We start from the raw sequence: 18964 nt of genomic DNA on the forward strand, positions 1-18964 counted from the left end.
CCATACCCACCACCAAGTACTCGAGAGCATGGCACTCATCCAGTGTCCCCACCACCATACCCACCACCAAGTACTCGAGAGCATGGCACTTGAAGATGAGGAGCCCATGATTGTCTGAAAAGTTACTTAAGAAGTATTTTGTGTAATGGAGAAAGAATTTGGGTGGAATTCAAGAAAAGGCTTTGGGCCAATTACATTTTAACAGGTAAGGTCTCAAACAAGGTCAGGCCTGACAAACAGCTTAGAGCTTTTAAACCCAAGATGCTGGTCTCAGGCTGTGTGACAAATAGAATTTTGTGCCACAGTCTGTCCGCCTTAGTCTCTCACACATATGAGCAATCAATGTCAGTAACGCCATCCTCAGGGATGAAGGACAGTGACATTAATGGAAAGAAAAATATTCCATTAGTAAAGCATCCCCTAATTAACTCTAATCTGTTCCTTGGAAAAGCTGCTTGAGAGGAAAGATTTTTTTTTTCCCCCACATGCCAAACTGCCGAGTATTACTTTGGAAAATTTTCCATTTAGTTTCAAGGAATATTAAAAAGCCTCACTTAGCAGAAAATAAAAATGAATCTATTTTCTAGCTCACATAATTTGTAAAGATAAGACTTTACAGGCAATGTCAATTCCTAATTGAGCATATCATTTCAAAACAACTAAATACTATTATTCTCTGAATTAACATTTACTACCCTTCTTTTTCTTTATCATAAAAATACATGTATTAAGTACCTAATTGCATGTATTCTTAGAAACTGTAATACAACAATGACATGTGGCCCTTGCACCTCTAAAACCTTTAAATCCAAGGCAGATAAAATTAGTAGGATAAAAACAGACAAATCAAAACTGCATAAAAGAATATTTTTATGCAGATGAATGTATCAATTCATCTGAAAAACAGTAAGAAATTTGGGTTCAACCAAGGAATAGGAAACACAGTAGAGTGACACTAAGCCAGCGGTTACATCATGTATCAGTCAGTTTCATAGAATCAGTACCAGGCCACGCTCTCTCCAGCCTCAGGGCCCTCGTACCTGCTATTCCCCTCCTAGCAGAAAGTTCTCCATGCTGACTGCCATCTGTTAATTCTTTAGCTCTGAATTCAGGTATATTTGTCTCAGCAAAGTTCCCCTTGACTCTCCCAGACAATATAAAGTTTCTTGCTGGGTATGACTTTCCTTACTATCACTGGGCATAGTTATAATTCCCTCCCAACAAGTATGCCTAGGTAGTCTCCTATTCCAAGCCCCTTTCCTTCATATTATTTTTCATAATTCACAGTTAAATATATATGTGATTATTCCATAAATCGGTCTCTTTCAGGAGTAGACTGTAAGTGTCATGCAAAGAGTGTGGGGAGTGGGTCTCTCTTCTGCCCCTTGTTTCATGCTAGCAGGCAGTGGGTCTCTCTTCTGCCCCTTGTTTCACGCTAGCAGGCAGTGGGTCTCTCTTCTGCCCCTTGTTTCACGCTAGCAGGCAGTGGGTCTCTCTTCTGCCCCTTGTTTCACGCTAGCAGGCAGGCCCATTGTGGCTACACAGTCCAGACAAGAACCAATAATGACAGAGCAAGTGTGAGCTCAGAAATCAACCGTACCTGGGTATAAAGGCCGTATCTAGTTATGTGACATCTGACCCGTGTTTTTACCAAGATTCAGTTTCCTTAGGAGTAAAACAAAGATAACAACAATGGTTTCCTCACATTGTTGTTACCAGTTTAAATGAGAAAATGCAAACACTGTATTTAGCGTAATACCTGAAATAGAATAACTGTTCATTATTGTTGCTGTTGTTGTCATTAAAGTCTTTGCCTCCATCAGATGAACTTGTAACACACTTAATTCTTCAACACTGTCCTCCTGGTTCAGGAGGGTAGAGGAGAAGGGACTCCCTGACTACACTTCTGCTAAGTTTCTAACTCACATTCGGTTTCCTGTCACCTTTGCTGCCTGGCTCTCCCCTGGCATCAGCTGATTTCAGTTATGCCCTCTAGTCATTACCAGGTCGCACTTCTGGTTTCCTGTAACTGTCTAGAGCTGTGACTTTCATTTATATAACTTTTCTCCTTCACGAGTGCCCCCAGTTCCCCGGCTATGACACAGTCGCTCTGAAGACGCAGGACACAAGAGAAATGAAGTCATGCTCAAAAACGCTCCACTTTACCCACTTCCAAACCACTGTCCCAGCCAACTAGGACACCCCGACTTTACTCTCAGCTGACCCATTGCCCCAACCAGTACAGTATCTGGAGAGAAAAGCGCTGGGTGTTGTCCTCCTGTCTGCTGGGACTTTTTAGCCTTGGGGATGAACCTTTAGCCACTGACAGTGAGGAAGTCCTCATACAAGACAAGTCTCCCTTGCCCAGGCAGCTGGACTAGACCAGCCCAGACAGGCCTCATTTGCCCGAAGGTCCTGGCTCCCCGACCTTCACTGTATTTATAATGTCTTAACAAGTAACTGTGAATTCCATTGTGGTGATGTTGCCTCTGGCTGGCAGATGGCCACATTCCTCCTCCTCAGGAGCAATTTTGAGGCTTACTGACATGGGTGTCAAAAGCACTAGGTTCAAAAGGGTTGGGAGATTTGTGAGAATCTGGGAAGTGCATCATAGCATCAAAAAGATGATCAAAAAGAATGATACGATTTCATAATTTACAGCAAAGTTCTGCCTCAATCCCAGATACAACTGAACTTGAAATTATGAACAGGTAAAATTCTAGCAAGAAAACAAAGAAACCACCTGAAATACCATCTACTGGAATTATGGAAACTTTGATAGTAGGAGAGAAAAAACAAACCCCCTAAAAAGGCCCCTAAATAGTGAGGAGAATTATTTCGGGGAATCCTTCCCTCAGCTGCCGGGACTACTGGTAGTTGGCTGCTCTCTGCTGAGTTCTTCTCCAGAAACTGCCCCTGGCTAAACAGAGTGGTCTCATTCGAGGTTCATGTTTATGGGGCGGCAGATATCCACGGACTGGCCACTGCCTCAATTCAGACATCTTGGAGGGGCTTCCCCAACTTCAGAGGTTCCTCGAGGGACCAACTGAGACATCTGTTGGGACTTCAATAAAGTCCAACTTCGTGCTCTGTCTACCCGGCTTCCTTCTTCCACTCTCCCTGGTCCTCATCTAGACAGCACTGCCCAGGAAATACACGTCCTGCATGTACATTCCTGTCACAGAGGCTGCTTCCAGGAAACCTACCCCGCATGGTTACCACTGCATGTCATCTAATGTATATAATATTTTGCATGGAAAATATATTTCATTATTCTTATGCTTGGACATAAAATTAGCTCATGTAATAAAGATAAAAAGAAGCACTGAGCTGGAACCCTGATCAAATAATCAAAGATTTATAACTTTGTATGTAGGTAACAAGGATAGAAAGAGTAAATGGTCAAAGTTTTAAATAAAAAAAAAGCACTAGGTTTTCTTTCATGCACCTACAGTCGTGCATTGTCTTATAAAGTTGTCTCTGATATGTTTTAAATTTATTAGTTATTTTCCCAAAGATGGCTACTTGCAGTTTTATTTAAATGTTCTCCATTCTCTTACCTCCAGAGATACGGTTTTGCAGAACAATCTATAGAAATAAAAAGTTTGTACCAAGTTCATGGTTTAAACAAAGAGAAAAAGAAAAAGCAGTTTCTCAGCAGAAAAATGCAACAAAGACTTTACTTCTTACCAAATAACTTAAGAATGTCTGAACAAAAACATCCCAAACCTGGCTAGTGCCAGAATTTCTCAGATAAGTCAAGAAGGGAGAAAACCATGAATCCAGACGCAAACCATGAAGAATCTATGAACTGCCAACAAGACAAAACAACGCGTATTTGAAAATGGTGTTGAACACTTAAAGAAATAAATTGTAATTATTTTCTTGGAGCAGCAATTACACATCTGGGTGTTTCATAGTTAATCTTCTTTTGTGAACTGCTGGTGAGGCCCTTCCCTTCCTTCAGGAGGCCTTCCACAGCCCGGGAGACCCACAGTCACCACTCTCTACCTGGCTGGATGGCCCTCATCAGACACCACGTCTGTGTCACTCTGGAAGGCATTTCCCACAGTGCGGCTGGGCTCCCTAACTAGATTGTGAGCAACATACAGGGGTAGAAATGTAGACTTGTACTGGCTTCATCCCCCAGCACCTACCATGCCGCCTGGAACACAATGATTGATTTACTTAGGAATTTATAAATGTTTTCTTCAAACCAGCAGAGATTAAAAACCTCAAAGAGTACTTCATTCTATTATACAATAAAAACAGTAGAACCAGAAATACTAGAAATTTTAAATTGAGTATTTATTCAATTTGTGAAGAAGTTGTGGACTCTCTGGCTGCAGAGAACTGTAGTTACTGGGTGTCCACTTTCACCTAATAGTCTGTCTTGAAGAATCACAGATAGGTATCAAAGGCAGGAAAAGGTGGGGTGGATATGGAAAACAAAATTTTTTGTATGGTATTTTGGTGTTTCTAGAACAAATGAAACCTTTTCTTAAGCTAGGAAAGTCTTCTGTTTAGGGCGAAATGTTATTTTTATCATCAGTTAGCAAGTTTTCGGAATTGCTATCCTCAATAGGATAACCTGAAAATTGAAGTAGCTTTGAGAGAGAGACTTCTAATAAAACTTGGGTTGTTTAATGAAAAATCTCCCACAATATAACTGTCCCTGGTCCTATTTTTAGAAAGAAAATCCTGAGCTATTTAGAATATGAAATGATGAATATGGATAGACCTGGTTAGTCTATAATAGTATATCTGGGCTAGAATAGAATATGGGCATAATGATGACAAGAACATTTGCACAGAAACTTCCAGTTTACAAAAATACATTAAGATTGATTAATACCTTTTTCAAAAATTTACACACTTTGCTCTTTCAAACATTTGTATACATTTATACATATCTGTACATCTTGATTCTCAATTTAAATGTATTACATCACCTAATCCTTTTTTAAGGATTTATACATATTCTTTTTTTTTCAATGATTTATATATACTTCTTTCTGATTTAGGAAAATGAAGTAGCTGAAATGTAGGAAGAGCAGGGCCCTACCTTAATTACTCTATAGCATCCTAAATTCAGAGATGAAGACAAGACTTACTACCTCCCTTTTCTTCAAATGGGTAAATGAGAACACAGAGATGTTAAATGATTTACAGAAAGTGCGTAGGGATGACGGCCTGACTGCCCCTGGTTTCCTGACTTCAGGACCGCCCACATCAGACCATGGTGATTTTGTTTTCAACAATCTGAGCTCTACAGAGTCCCCAGGTTCTCTGATTTCATCCATGTGTATCTTTAGGGACAGTGTTTTGGAGACGAGGGAACAAATACCAAGTTTAAGATACTGTGATATGTGTAGAATAGACTTGGCCCTTTCCTGGCTAATTAAAACTCTACCTCTCTAACCAAATAGGGGTGTTAAAGAGATGATCATATTCCCGTCTGCATTTCCTTCCTCATTTAATGTTCTCATGGTCACATGAGATCACTAAATGCTCAGGTCCTGAGCTACATTTCCATGTTAAGTGAATCAGGAAATAGTGAACCACACGTCTTGTGACACTTTCACTCCAAACATAGATGAAGCGTCAGTATTTAGAGGCAAGTGGATGGACATGAATAAGAAAGAGGTAAAGACTTTAATAACCTGGATTGGTCTCTAAAATAATCTATAAGCCAAAAAAAAAAGGTATACGTAAGAGATTTTAATCAATACATTTCTCTATGAAAACCCTCCTGATTCCCACAAATAAAACTGATTATTTCTTTTTTGATGTCTCACCATCTGTTCCCATCACAGCACAGACTTTATTGTATTTGTTTTATATACTCTATACCTGCCTTCTTTTCCCTTTTGAGACAAAGTCTCACTCTGTGACCTTGGGTAAAGTGCTGCTCTACAGCAACCTCAAACTCTGGGGCTCAGCGATATTCTTGCCTCAGCCGCCCTAGGAGCTGGGATTACAGGTGCTTGTCACAACACCTGGCTCGTTTTTCTATTTTTTAGTAGAGATGGGGGTCTTGCTCTTGCTCAGGCTGGTCTCCAACTCCTGAGCTCAAGCGATCCCCCGCCATGACCTCCCAGAGCCCTGAGATGACAGGCAGGAACCACTGTGTCCAGCTTACACCTGTCTTTTAGATGTGAAGTTGCTACAGAAATGGACTGTTGTGGGAATCTCTACATCACTGTTAACATTAATAATGCTGGAACGTAGCAGACGCTAAATATACTTGTTTCATAAATGTGGAGCAAATAAATGTGTGTGTAGTTTGTGCCATTAAGGATGTTATACTAGACCTGGGAGACAATCAAACACTCAATAGTTAGAGGCACCTACTGTGGGAGGTTTACGTGAGGTAACAAGGAGATGCACCCTGAAGACTCAGAAAGGGCAAAAATAATATTACTCTATACCCAAGGGGAAAATGTTTTTTAAAAAATCAACTGAAAGAGAGTAGGACTTGATTGAGAACTAACCAACTATATTTAAGATCTTTTGAAGCAATGTGCGAGTTGGAAAGAAAGTGGGTCACTCATGGGATCCCTGAGAGAGCTACAGAGCTCCCCTTCACTGTCCACGGGAGCGTAGCTTTCAAGTGAGCACTGCCCAACGTCCAAGGTTATCCCACACACAGACACTACCCATCCAGTTCTGTATAGCCTAAGGAAAAAAAGGATCACTAGTCTTCTTCTTCTAATCCTTTTGAGCATGCAAATCTTTGACTAGCCATAGTTGCCTAGATTTCGTATAAGAGTTCTGATGGCTGTAACTGAACTCAGGTAGCTAAAACGCGAGCCTGCCGACGTGGGTCTTTAGTTAGACTAGACAGTTGTACTTCATACTGAATACTAATAAACTGGCACTCTAATCAGCCTCCATGAAGCAGGTGAAGATGAGTTTGTCTCTGGTGGAGGTAGAAACACGTGGTACTCTGAAATTCCAGTCATTGCTCTTGGGAGCCAAGGGCCAGACGGAAACTTTAACACACCCTCCAGGACAAATCCTCTCTTGGTGCCTGTGGCCTTCCCTAAGCCTCGCACATCGGGCTTGCCACAAGCCATCTGCCTTTTCTTCAAACAGGTGCACAGATTATGTGCTTCACACTCTGCTTTAAACCACTAGAGAGTGATCTGCGATAACATACAATTAAGTCAGGAATTGTTTGGCACAAACTAAAAGTGCTACAGAAATTCCAAGAGAGGAAGGATCATTGTGGCGGGCAGTTAGCCAAGGGGAGCTTCCTAGATGTTCATGGTCTTAAGAGGGAACTTGCCATCTGGGTGAGATGTGGCTGGGCAGGGAGAAGTCAGGCATTTCTAACAGGGAGATGTGGGGTACATCGCTACAACTATGGATCGGATCAACATATCCTATCTCTTCCTTTCTTCAAAATAAAACCCGAGATTGATGAGAGAAGTAGAAATTAGCCTTCTTATTAAGTTCTGAATGAACATGAAGAAGACAACATGAAGTGAAATTCATGAAGTGAAATTCAACACCTATTGTGTGCCTAGTCTGGGAAGGTGGATATTAACTCTCTAATGATTTGCTTTTTAAGATCAGTTTTAAAGGCCGTCATTAATGCAATGAGAAAATTTACATAAACTTTTCAAGCAAACTGAGAAGATGGAAAAAGCAACATCCATCACCAACAGAAAAGCTGGTTTAAGGGTTGGAATAAAATTACTTATAATGCTGAATTTGTTCTAGTGACTAACATTACCACAGAAAAGGAGGTTTTACTGTAACCAATTCCTAGTAAAAGAAATTTTTAAGTAATTTTCCTTTCAATTACTCTCGAAGAATCTTTACAGACAGATAAAACTATTATCTTTGTACTGGCCTGGATGCAGAGAGAAAAGAACTCTCACAGACTATGGGTAGGATTGCAAATTAGCACAAACTCTGTAGAAAACAGTGTGGAGCCTCTTCTGGGAAATAAATGTAGACCAGTAATCTCCCCACTGAATATCTACTCCATGGAGAAATCATTTTATAAAAAAGACACCTGCACTCGAATGTTTATTGCAGCACAATTCACAATGGCAAAGATGTGGAATCAACCTGAGTGCCCATCAATTCATGAGTATGAGTGGATTTAGAGAAAGTGGTACACACACACACATACACACACACATAGCCCATGCAGCACTATTCAGACAAGAAAGGCATGAAACAATGTCTTCTGTAGCAACTTGGATGGATGTAACTGGAGACTGTTATCCTAAGTGAAGTATCTCAGGAATGGAAAAGCATGCCCTCTCTGATGACGGGTACACACAGGCACAAAGAGATGTGAAGGTCACTGGGATCAAAAAGGGGAGGAGGGGGAAGAGAGGAGGGGGCCAAACCCACCTGTTGGTTACAACGAACACTACTTGGGCAATGCCCCCTCTAAAAGCCCCAACAGTATAAAGGGTATCCATGTAACCAAAACATTTGTACCCCCTTAATATTCTGAAATTGTAAAAGCTATTATCTTTGAAAGCACAACATTTATATTGGGGAAAAGGTGCACAATCAAGTGCTTTCCTCATACTTTGTAATACCTCAGGATAGGAGAGAGGAAGACAACAGAGAAGAACTCAAAGGGTTTTCTCCTAGGCCCGCCTTTTTTTTTTTTTAAGTTGTACAAATTTTATTTTATTTTATTTTTTATTAAGTCATAGCTGTGGCCAGTCTTGACACATCACCCCACTCACCTGCCCTGTGATTGGTATTTGGTGGTAGAAAGAGGAGCAAGAGGGAGGAAAGGAAATAGGAGGAGCACCTGCTCACAGGGAGTGGTGGCCAGGAGGCCTCCAAGACCAGAACGCAGGCCCTACCCCAGTCCTTGCCTCAGCTGACACTGCCTCCAGCCAGCTCTGTCCTTCTATCCTCCATTCAGGCCTTGCTTCTAGATCAGCAGTTCTCAGCCTGTGGGTCGTGACCCCTTTTTAACAATGAAAATACATTGCGGCATTAGGAAGATTGAGAACCACTGTCTAGATTGAGGCCAGTCAACACACTGCATGTCCTAAAGGATCAGGATCCTGTTTCAAACCATTATGCATATGGACTGGAGGAGCCTCGTACATCTGCCTTAATAAGAGTGCCCTGATCTAACTTCAGTCTGCCTGGGGGTCTGGAAGCCACTGAGCAACTTTAACAGAGAAAGGCTGTAATTCCAGGACTGCTACTGTAAGGAGTGTCCACATCCATGTGACTTGGCCCAGAGATGCCGGTGTCTCGCCCTCTCTCCCCTCCCCGAGCCAGTCTTCTCTCTCTCTCTCTCTCTCTCTCTCTCTGTCTATTCATGTGCACCTCCCTATTCATGTGCACACCTGCAAACTTAAAAAAAAGAACTTGGAGCTTTCTTTACAATGCAAGAAGAATTTTTCCATAAAAATAGAGGAGCTTTTTAGAAAACCTTTACTTCATTTCCATTCTTTAACTGCTGTTAAACTATGAAACTCTGGAATCATGTTTCGGGGGGCGGGGGGGGGGGAGAAACACTCTTATAATTTTTAGGATATTACTCAAGTCAACAATATCTCACAGTGCTAACAGCAGGCCTCTGTGGTGAGTGTGTTTAACTTAGGAAAGGCCTTATAGAGACATAAATCTTCCTCATTTAAGTGGAGTAACAATGACACAAGGACAATCCTGAAGAATGACTGTTCAATACTCTGAAATTCTCATAAACAACCTTTTCTAGGGAAAGCTATAAAAAGAGTCAGTTTTGCCTGAGTCAGAGCAATTTTATCTAACTAATAGCACCCTCTGGACCTATGAAGAACTGGCATTCTCCATGACAGATCAAATTTGGGACACAGCTCACGACAAAGTTCCCGGTGAGATTTCTGTGCTTGTTTTCTCCTTGAGATCCAAAGCAAACATCAGCAAACTATGACCTATAGGCCAGTCTGGCCCAGGAACTCTTTTATAAATAAAGTTTTATTGGATCACAGACCCACTCTTTTGTTAACGTATTGTCTATGGTGGCTTTCGAGCTCTGATGACAGAGCTGAATTGTTCTGACAATAACCACATGGCCCACACAGTGAAAAATATTTACTATCTGGGATTTTATAGACCCATGACCCCTGATTTGGTGGAATGATTTCCCTCTCCCAACACTCCTTTTGCCAAAAGGTCAGGAGACCTGAAGTTTTGGATTCAGTCCATTCTGCCAATAAACTGTGTGAACCTGGACAAGCAATTGCGTTCCTCAGGTTTGGATTCTTGTCTGTAAAATAAGGCGGGGAGGGCTGGCCAGGGGATCACCTATTTCTTATTTATTCTAAATTTCCATATTCTAAGAAAAGTGAGACCTTTCCTCATAGTGTTATTTTTTAGAATAATCCAAATCAATTCTTTTAAAGCTCTCCTTCAGAAATCCCAGTTTGGTGGCAGTGCCTGTGGCTCAAGAACTAGAGTGCTGGCCCCATATACCAGAGGTGGTGGGTTCAAACCCAACCCTGGAAAAAAAAATGCAGAAATCTCAGTTTGTGAAATGCTTCTCACCATTTCAAGCATTGCACACCAATTAGTCACTCAGCAGCCCCCTTGCTACTGTTTCTGGTCATGTAGATGAGTGGCGTAGAGAGAGCGTTACAAAACGTAAACCACATTAAAATCCGTTTTAGACAAGGAAGCGCATCTTGTCCAGCCTTTCTTAGAAGAGACACACTGCACTGCTTGTGCCAGAGACAGACGTGCAGGGTGCTGCATCTGGTGAGTGAGCGCTCACATCCCTGCAGCTCGAGGATCCTGGGGATGACAGGAGTCGCCCTGGTCAAGAGCACTCTGAATTCATGACAAAGCCAAACTCCCTGGGTTCAGTAGGAAGACTCTGCTCACTGTCAAAAAACTTGGGCGCCACGGGCATATTCTGCATTTTACCTCTTCTTTCTAGACATATGACATAAAGCTGCCAAATTAAAGAAATGATAGCACAGCAAGAATTGTCTCCTCTCTTCCTGTCTCTCTGCAATAGCCAAAGGATCTTTTGCAATTGCTATCCTGACAGAAAAAAAGATCTGAGATACGATGTCATCTTAACAACAAAGTCACCTGAAGAGCTTTAAACGGATGATAGAAAAGGCACCAGATCTCAATTCTAAGAACTATGATTTTTAAAACCTGAAAGTCTGTTTGCTTTAAAATAAACAATTTTCTTTACATTCTTTCTGCCTGGCAAATAAAGGTGCTTGGGGAGTTTTTGAGTCTCTGAAAGAAGACTTTGAATAGAAACATGCATACATGAATTCAGAAAGCACAACGAACGCTTTTTACTCACCTTATGACATTATTATTATTATTAAAAGAGTGCCTGTCAAATGGAGCCACTTGAAAGTTTTTATCAAACCCGAGAGAATCAGCCCTGCCAGTAACATTCTGGGCTTGGCTGCTGTCTTTTCAGTAAACATTAACAGTGTACTGAGTTCTCGGCCTGTGCTCTGTATTACACGGCTTGACTGGCACCTGTGTTTTCAAGTACTTTACTTTGTAAGAGAAAAGGTACTAGTGATAACTGTCTATCATTTCTGTCAGATCGTCTCCCAGAAACCCAAAGAATAGCACTGTCTGCTTTTCTTTCTCTCACAGAGAAACCTCTGAACTGGATGCTAATATTTTGCAGACCAAGCTTGAGCAAAAATGGATTAAAAAATCTAAGCTGGCATAGCTGCATGGGTCTGAGGGGTCTCAGAGGAAGAGCTGTGACATTACGCTGATTATTGCAGTCGTGGTTCGTGGGCCTGCCACTCCCCAAGTCCTGTATTTTATATAACTTCACCTTATCTTTGTGCCCAGACAGATCCTGCGTAAGTCCCATCTTTGTGATCACACTTCTCTCTAACCCTCACAATGCTCTGAATGTCGAAGGGGCTTATACAAACTGTTGCGTTGTTTCGAAAGTCTTCATGGATGACCTCAGCCCATGTTGACCTCTGTCTTCCTTGACCCCTTTAAGACTCACCACCTATCCCACACAATTAATACCTTACATCCTTGGTGCCAATAGCCCGCACCACAGAATACATTTCATTTCTTCTTTATAATTGTTCATATGAATTGTTTTTCTTTGTCCAATGAAATTTTCAGCTTTCTGCAAACCATTAGGCACACAGTTAACATCCAAAAATATATACATATTTTCCAATCAACAGCAGTTTTGGCACTGCCTGACAAGTTAAAGTAGCTTGCTAGTTGTGCTACAAGTGACTGCAGACCAAATTTTTATATCTGAAATAGCAATGAAGTAGCACAACTGAAATTCCCAATGGGAATTTTTTTTTATTATTATTGCTGGGGATTCAGAGAGGGTACAAAGAGCCAGGTTACACTGATTGCATCTGTTAGGTAAAGTCCCTCCTATAATTGTGTCCCACCCCTCAAAGGTGGGTCACACACTGTGACTTCCCCACCCCCCTTTCCCTCTCTCTGCTCTCCCCTTCCCCCACCCCCCACCCTGTACTAGGTCATCAACTGTCCTCTTATGAGGATTGAGTACATAGGATTCTTGCTTCTTCATTCTTGTGATGCTTTACTAAGAATAATATGCTCTACTTCTACAGGTTAATACAAAGAATGGAAAGTCTCTATCTTTTTAAATGGCTGCACAGTATTCCATGGTATACACATACCACATCTTGTTAATCCATTCCTGGGTTGGTGGGCATTTAGGCTGTTTCCACATTTTGGTGACTGTATATTGAGCTGCAGTAAACAGGCTAGTGCAAGTGTCCTTATGTAAAGGAATTTTTTCCTTCTGGATAGATTCCCAGTAATGGGATTGCAAGATCAAATGGGAGGTTTAACTTGAGTTCTTTACGGGGTCTCCATACTTCCTTCCAAAAAGGTTGTATGAATTTGCAGTCCCACCAGCAGTGGAAAAGTGTTCCTTTCTCTCTACATCCACGCCAGCATCTACAGTTTTGAGATTTTGTGATATGGGCCATTCTTGCTGGGGTTAGATAATATCTCAGTGTGGTTTTGATTTGCATTTCTCTAATAATCAGGGATGATTAGTATTTTTTCATAGGTTTGCTAGCCATCCATCTGTCTTCTTTAGAGAAGGTTCTATTCATCTCTCTTGCCCATTGATATATGGGATTGTTGGCTTTTTTCATGTGGATTAATTTGAGTTCTCTATAGATCCTAGTTATTAAGCTTTGGTCTGATTCAAAATATGCAAATATCCTTCCCCCTGTGTAGGTTGTCTATTTGTTTTGGTTGTTGTCTCCTTAGCTGTACAGAAGCTTTTCAGTTTCATTAAGTCCCATTTGTTTATTTTTGTTGTTGCAATTGCCACGGATTTTTAATGCATATCTATGACTACCATGGCTCAGTGGATTGTTTCAGTCATGATTTGCTAGACAGATTATCTCCTTTCATAAAAATGGACAAGGGCAGGCAGAACCACAGCTATGAGAATTCACTTTCAGCAAGAAGATGAAGTTTAGCTAAGGGATCCAGTACAGGCCAAAATAATCACAAACTGTAACAGTCCATTCTTTCATTCATTAACACAATAATTGTGAGCCAGGTCTGCCTATGCATGTAACACATTTGCAGCATGTCTAGTTTCTTCCAGGCCCACAAACTCCACAGTTAACACCTTGCTCATTGTTTATGATGCACCTGCGATAAAAGGATCTGCTAAGCTAATGTTTATTTCAACACACACTTTGTTTGTGTGCACCCTGACAACTTGAACATCTGTGTTAACCAGAAACATCAATGGAGTTGACTCACTACTCTGATAAAATTTGGAAAATTGTTCAATGTTCTGTTTTGTTCTGCCTGAATGGACAAAGCCGAAGGGCTTCCATGCACCCAATCAGTACGTACGTGGTCTCAGTGACCAAAGGAGGTTCTGTGTGCTCCATGCCAGCTGGCGTTCTGAGCAGGATCAGACCTGAAATACCCAGCTCCACGGACAAGCATTAGTAGAGAGCTATAGTTGTTTAGCTGTGAGTTTCATTAATATGGAAGAAACAATAAAACTGTTATTTACACTATTGCGGGGTTTGGTTTAAGCATTTCATGCTAGGACTCCTCACACATGAAATCAGTGAAGGGGAGAGCGACTATTAAGCTCATCAGACACAAACAAAACTGAGCCGAGGAATAGCTGTGTTAGGTTTCAAGTCAAAGAACACATTCTTTGCTCCCAAGTGAGAAAAGATTTATTTTTTTCATAAGTGGCTAACCTCTGGAAATAATTTGTGAGACCAGAGAAAAAGAACCCAATTTCTGATGAAATCTCCACTGCGAGTCCAAGCCTGGCCGTCTCCACAGCAGCACTTCCATGACTCCTGTGGTTGTCACTGTTCCAAACTCTCTCACAAAGAAGTTTAAGTTTGATTCTTGGATCAATAACTTTTTGTGTGACATTAGATGTCATTGTGGTTATTACTGCAGCAGATGAAACTTCCTTTATAGATATGCTATGTAGAGGCAGGTTTGCTAATGTTTTAATGAGCCATAAATTACTAGAAGAGCTAAGTCAAGAAATGTGAACTTATCCAAGTGTCTGGAATGAACAGAAATAGTCAGATAAAGAATGAAAATATGGTGGAATATTATTGAATCACTGATGGAATATAATTGATGGAAGGCAAAATGGAATTAAGTAAGAATTTTAAAAAGGATTTGTTGAAGGGTCATCGTCCAAAAAAGTTTGGGCTTCAGGATTCTGTGGAAAACAGAAAATGAAGATGTGTCTTGGCAATGTCCAAGTCCGAAGCGATGTGTGACACCAGGACTGGGCCACACTCACCAGCCACAGGCCACACAGGTTGAAACAGCTATTAATGGAACCCTAGCTGAGGTGTAAATCCTGCTAACACCGTCAAGTCTTGGTCCGGTAAGTACTCACTTTCCCACCGGCGGACACAATAGTGTGTCATACCCCAGTCCTCCGCTGCCCTAAAGTCAGTGCCGTGCTTTTCTCTGAATGGCTAGTAGACAGCTGATGTCTGAGCGATCTAATACTTGGAAGGAGTTAGAAAAAGCTTCAGAATGCAGCCCACTGAGGTGACGGCAGCAGAAGGGACGGCAGTGAATCGCCGTTGACTCCGACTGAAGGATGTCACCACCCTTCTCTAAGGAAGTTCTCCCATAAAGTCTGGGAGACTGTGATGGAACAAAAGGCCTATGGATTTTTTGGGTCAGTTTCAGAGTAAGGGCCAATTCCAAGGACAGAATCAAGAACTTTCAGAGTTTGATGTTTCCTAAAGACTGAGGTTGAAATGTGATTATACTTTTTCACAGTTCAGAGTTTACACATTACTAAGTGTGAATTAATATATCTTGAAATTCTTTTATGTTTTTGAATTCAGAGTATAGGAGAATCAGGAAGAAAACAAGGAAGTCTGAAGCCCTGGTTTCAAATTTGTGGGCCCACCATTTACTAACTGTCCCCTTAGAATTTCTACATGGAGTTTCCACTTGGAGTCTGTGTTATAATTGTAAGAAAACAGAATAAATGGTACCTACCTCATACCATAGAATATGGCCACTGATTTATGTATCCTCGTAAGTTCTCAAATATAGCACCCGCTTACCCAGCGACACCTGGGACTCCCTCACCCTGTCTTCTTAACATTTCTGAGCTGGACTTTTCACCTTGATGAAAAGGGAAACTATTTTTATTTATTTTTGAGACAGAGTCTCACTATGGTGCCCTCGGTAGAGTGCCGTGACATCACAGCTCACAGTATCTCACTGTGATTGGGTTTAAGCAATTCTCTTGCCTCAGCCTCCCAAGTAGCTATGACTACAGGCACCCACCACAATGCCTGGCTATTTTGTTGTTGTTGTTATAGTTGTCATTGTTGTTTAGCAGGCTCAGTGTATGTGGCTGGTACCCTAACCACTTAGCTACGGGTGCTGAGCCAAAAAAGAGAAACTATTGAATGTGGACAGGGTGGTTGTAATGATCAGTTGAGATTAGGAAAATGTTTTTTACATACTTCATAGGTATCTTTACCAGTTATAGCCTATGAGAAAATGATAGTCACTAACATTTTTCTTTGTTGCTTTACTGTACTTTGATTTGTAAAGCACAAAGACACAAACTAAACTAGAAGGCTAAACCACCATTAAAGTAAACCATTTGGAGGGGAGCACCTATGGCTCAAGGAGTAGGGTGCAGGCCCCTTATGCCAGGGGTGGTGGGTTCAAGCCCAGCCCTGGCCAAAAACTGCAATAAATAAATAAACCATTTACAAAACTCAATTAGCTGTTCAATTTTATGATGTGATTATTCTTCCTCCAGGTTTTCCTCATATATAAAAAATTAGAAAATTTGGTTTGTTTTTCAACAATATTCAGAAAAGTTGATAAACTATGTTAGCATTGTATTAATATATTTAGTGGGCTTATTATTACTTTTACAATACTTTGGCACAGCTCAATTTTAAATGCAATTACTATATTATAATCCTGGCAAGACTCACTGTTCCAAGTAATTCTCTGATGTAAAAATTAGTCTTCCTACCAAATGAAAACTGCTAACAGAAAGGTACAGCTATATAAAAATTAAAAGTCTCATTGACATGCAGAATAACTATAAACTTCCTTTCCAAAATATACACACAAACTAAAAACAATTCTCCTGAAATAGCACCTAATATATAATAATCACTGTAGGATGTGCAGGCAGCCTGGATGGAATGGCATGTCCCTTTATTCTGAACTAGAAACAGTGTTAGACTCAGCATGTTGAAATGTTTCTGCAACTTTCTGCTGAACATGAAAATAGATATTGACTGAAGCGTGATGAGAAGATTCTAGAAGTATTTGATCACCAACACCGTAAGTTGCTGTGAGGTAGTTTTTATAAAGGGTGTGAGTACAAATGCCTTCCATAACTTACCGTCCTTCCCTAATTCTGCCTCCAGAGCACACACACGGTCTCTCCAGCATCAAGGCTGTCTTGCTTTCGCAGCTCTGAAATGAGGATGGATATGGACTGGCTCTTATTTTCTACTAGGTGGTTCTGGGCAGATAAATATACAGCTTCTCTTTCCAGCATGTATTGGAAAACCTTTTGGAAACAATGTGGGAGGCTGACAACTCCAACGAGTGATTTTGTTCCCCGTTTGGCCGTGTCTGGAGACGTTTTTGATCGCTCTAACTGGAGGGGTGGTTACTAGCAGCTAGCAGGTAGAGTCAGAGATGCCGCTAAGCAGTCTACAGCGCAAAGGACAGTCCCCCACAGAAAGACTTACCCAGTCTCAAATGTCACTAGGGACAAGGGTGAGAATCCTTGGGCTAGTGGTCTCTCTGCCTGACAACATAACAGGTACTGCCCATTAATATTTCCTGCATAAGTCAGCGTCCTGGAGACAGTCGCCACTGCGGGGTCAGCAGAGGAACACAGCAGCCCTTCGCAAACCCATGGGCTGTGGTCTATCTTAGGTTTGGCTTGTGGAATCTTGTGAAATTCCGGTTTTGCTCTATTCAATCATGTCAGAAGACATGTAAGCATCATTCTGGTCTTAACTACTCGCTCATTTGGTCTATTTTGGGACATGTTTCAATTCAGTCACAGTTTTAATATTTGGGTTTTATTCAGTTCAGACTTTGGCAAATTAGCAAACTTCTGGTTCTGGGTACTTGGTTTGTGTCTTTGCATTAGTGCCCACACGAGTGTGATGAGAACGGAAAGCTCAGGCCAACGCTGCCAGGCCACTGGAGCTTCCTGTGCTCTGTGGAGTTAATTCTCTCCTTACTCTGCTTCTCAGGAGTATTCAACAACGCAAGCATCAAACTCAGTCACTCTCTAGTTTCTGCTGCTTAGTTTAAAAGACTAGACAAAGAAAAGTGACTTATTTGAGATTATAGTTACGAAAAGATACAGCAGTCTCCATGCTCTGAGTCTCTGTAAATGTTTACTTGAGTGCACTGTGGTCAAACAAGAAAGGAAGAAAACGTATTAAAAAAATCTCCAGGGATTAAAAAAAATGCCCATTTACCCTTATTTTGCAATGGTTCTGGTTGTGAAATCATCAGACTGAAAAACACTGAGGAGCGGTAAGGGTGGATTTTAGTGACAAGATTTTCTGAAGGCTGTAAACAAACCAAATTCATTAAGAGAAAGAAACAGAGATGGCAGATTTCATCATAAAACGGGGGAAACATTTTCCAGCTGAATTATAGGTACAGGAAAACATGCAGTTTCGTTTTTTTAAATTTTAGTTTCTGCAGGCTGAAACAGCATTTCAATTGGCTGTGTTCATGAAAGCCATCTGCACCTGCTCACCAAACAGCTTAAGGGAAAAAAAAATCTGTACCAAGGATTTTAAGTTACACAGACAATAAGGGATAGACTGGCACTCAAGCACCAAAAAAGGGGCGGCATGAGGGGAAGAGTACCCTAATTCTCTAAAGATCACTTTACAGCATTGCTTTAGTTTTACCTGTGGCAGCTACACTTGCCTGAACGCTCTGGTTGCATGTATGTTTAAAAGTTAAGTGATTAAACTTCAATTATATGTGTTTTTCTTTTATGTAGCCCGGGGTTGAATGAATTACTGGCAGGAAACTTTAGCTCATGAATTCAATCAAAAAACCTTTCATTTGTCAGAACGGCTTCCTGCCCGTCTCCTTTAAACATCTGCTTCTCCAGTTCAGACACAGACACACAGACACACAGACACACACACAGACACACACACACACACACACACACACGCTTTGTTAAAATAACAAGCAGCGACCAAAACTTCCCTTGCAAAAATCACAGATTCCCTCTTAAACACATACTTGCTCCCAGTAGTGTTTATTTAATACATCTTTAATAGCTTCCTTGTTCTCCTCTCTTCCTTTCCGCTTTTAAATTCTGGAAAATCTCAAACTGACAAAAGAAGACATTTTAAAAATGGGAACCTTGGCTGGGATCAGCCCGGACCTGCCTACAGGCCAATGGGAAGGAAGCCCGGCAGAGAGGCGG

The 18964-nt window shown here is 41.2% G+C and overlaps 1 protein-coding gene across 1 annotated transcript in view; it reads right to left on the reverse strand.

Annotated features, from left to right (window-relative positions):
- Window positions 1–18964, reverse strand: part of MAML2 (mastermind like transcriptional coactivator 2) — a 386485-nt gene that overhangs the window by 268149 nt on the left and 99372 nt on the right. The gene's annotated exons all lie outside the window — the stretch shown is intronic.

Source organism: Otolemur garnettii, unplaced genomic scaffold (assembly GCF_000181295.1).
Source record: "Otolemur garnettii isolate 467f Iridium unplaced genomic scaffold, OtoGar3 scaffold00001, whole genome shotgun sequence".
Taxonomy (NCBI): Eukaryota; Metazoa; Chordata; class Mammalia; order Primates; family Galagidae; genus Otolemur; species Otolemur garnettii.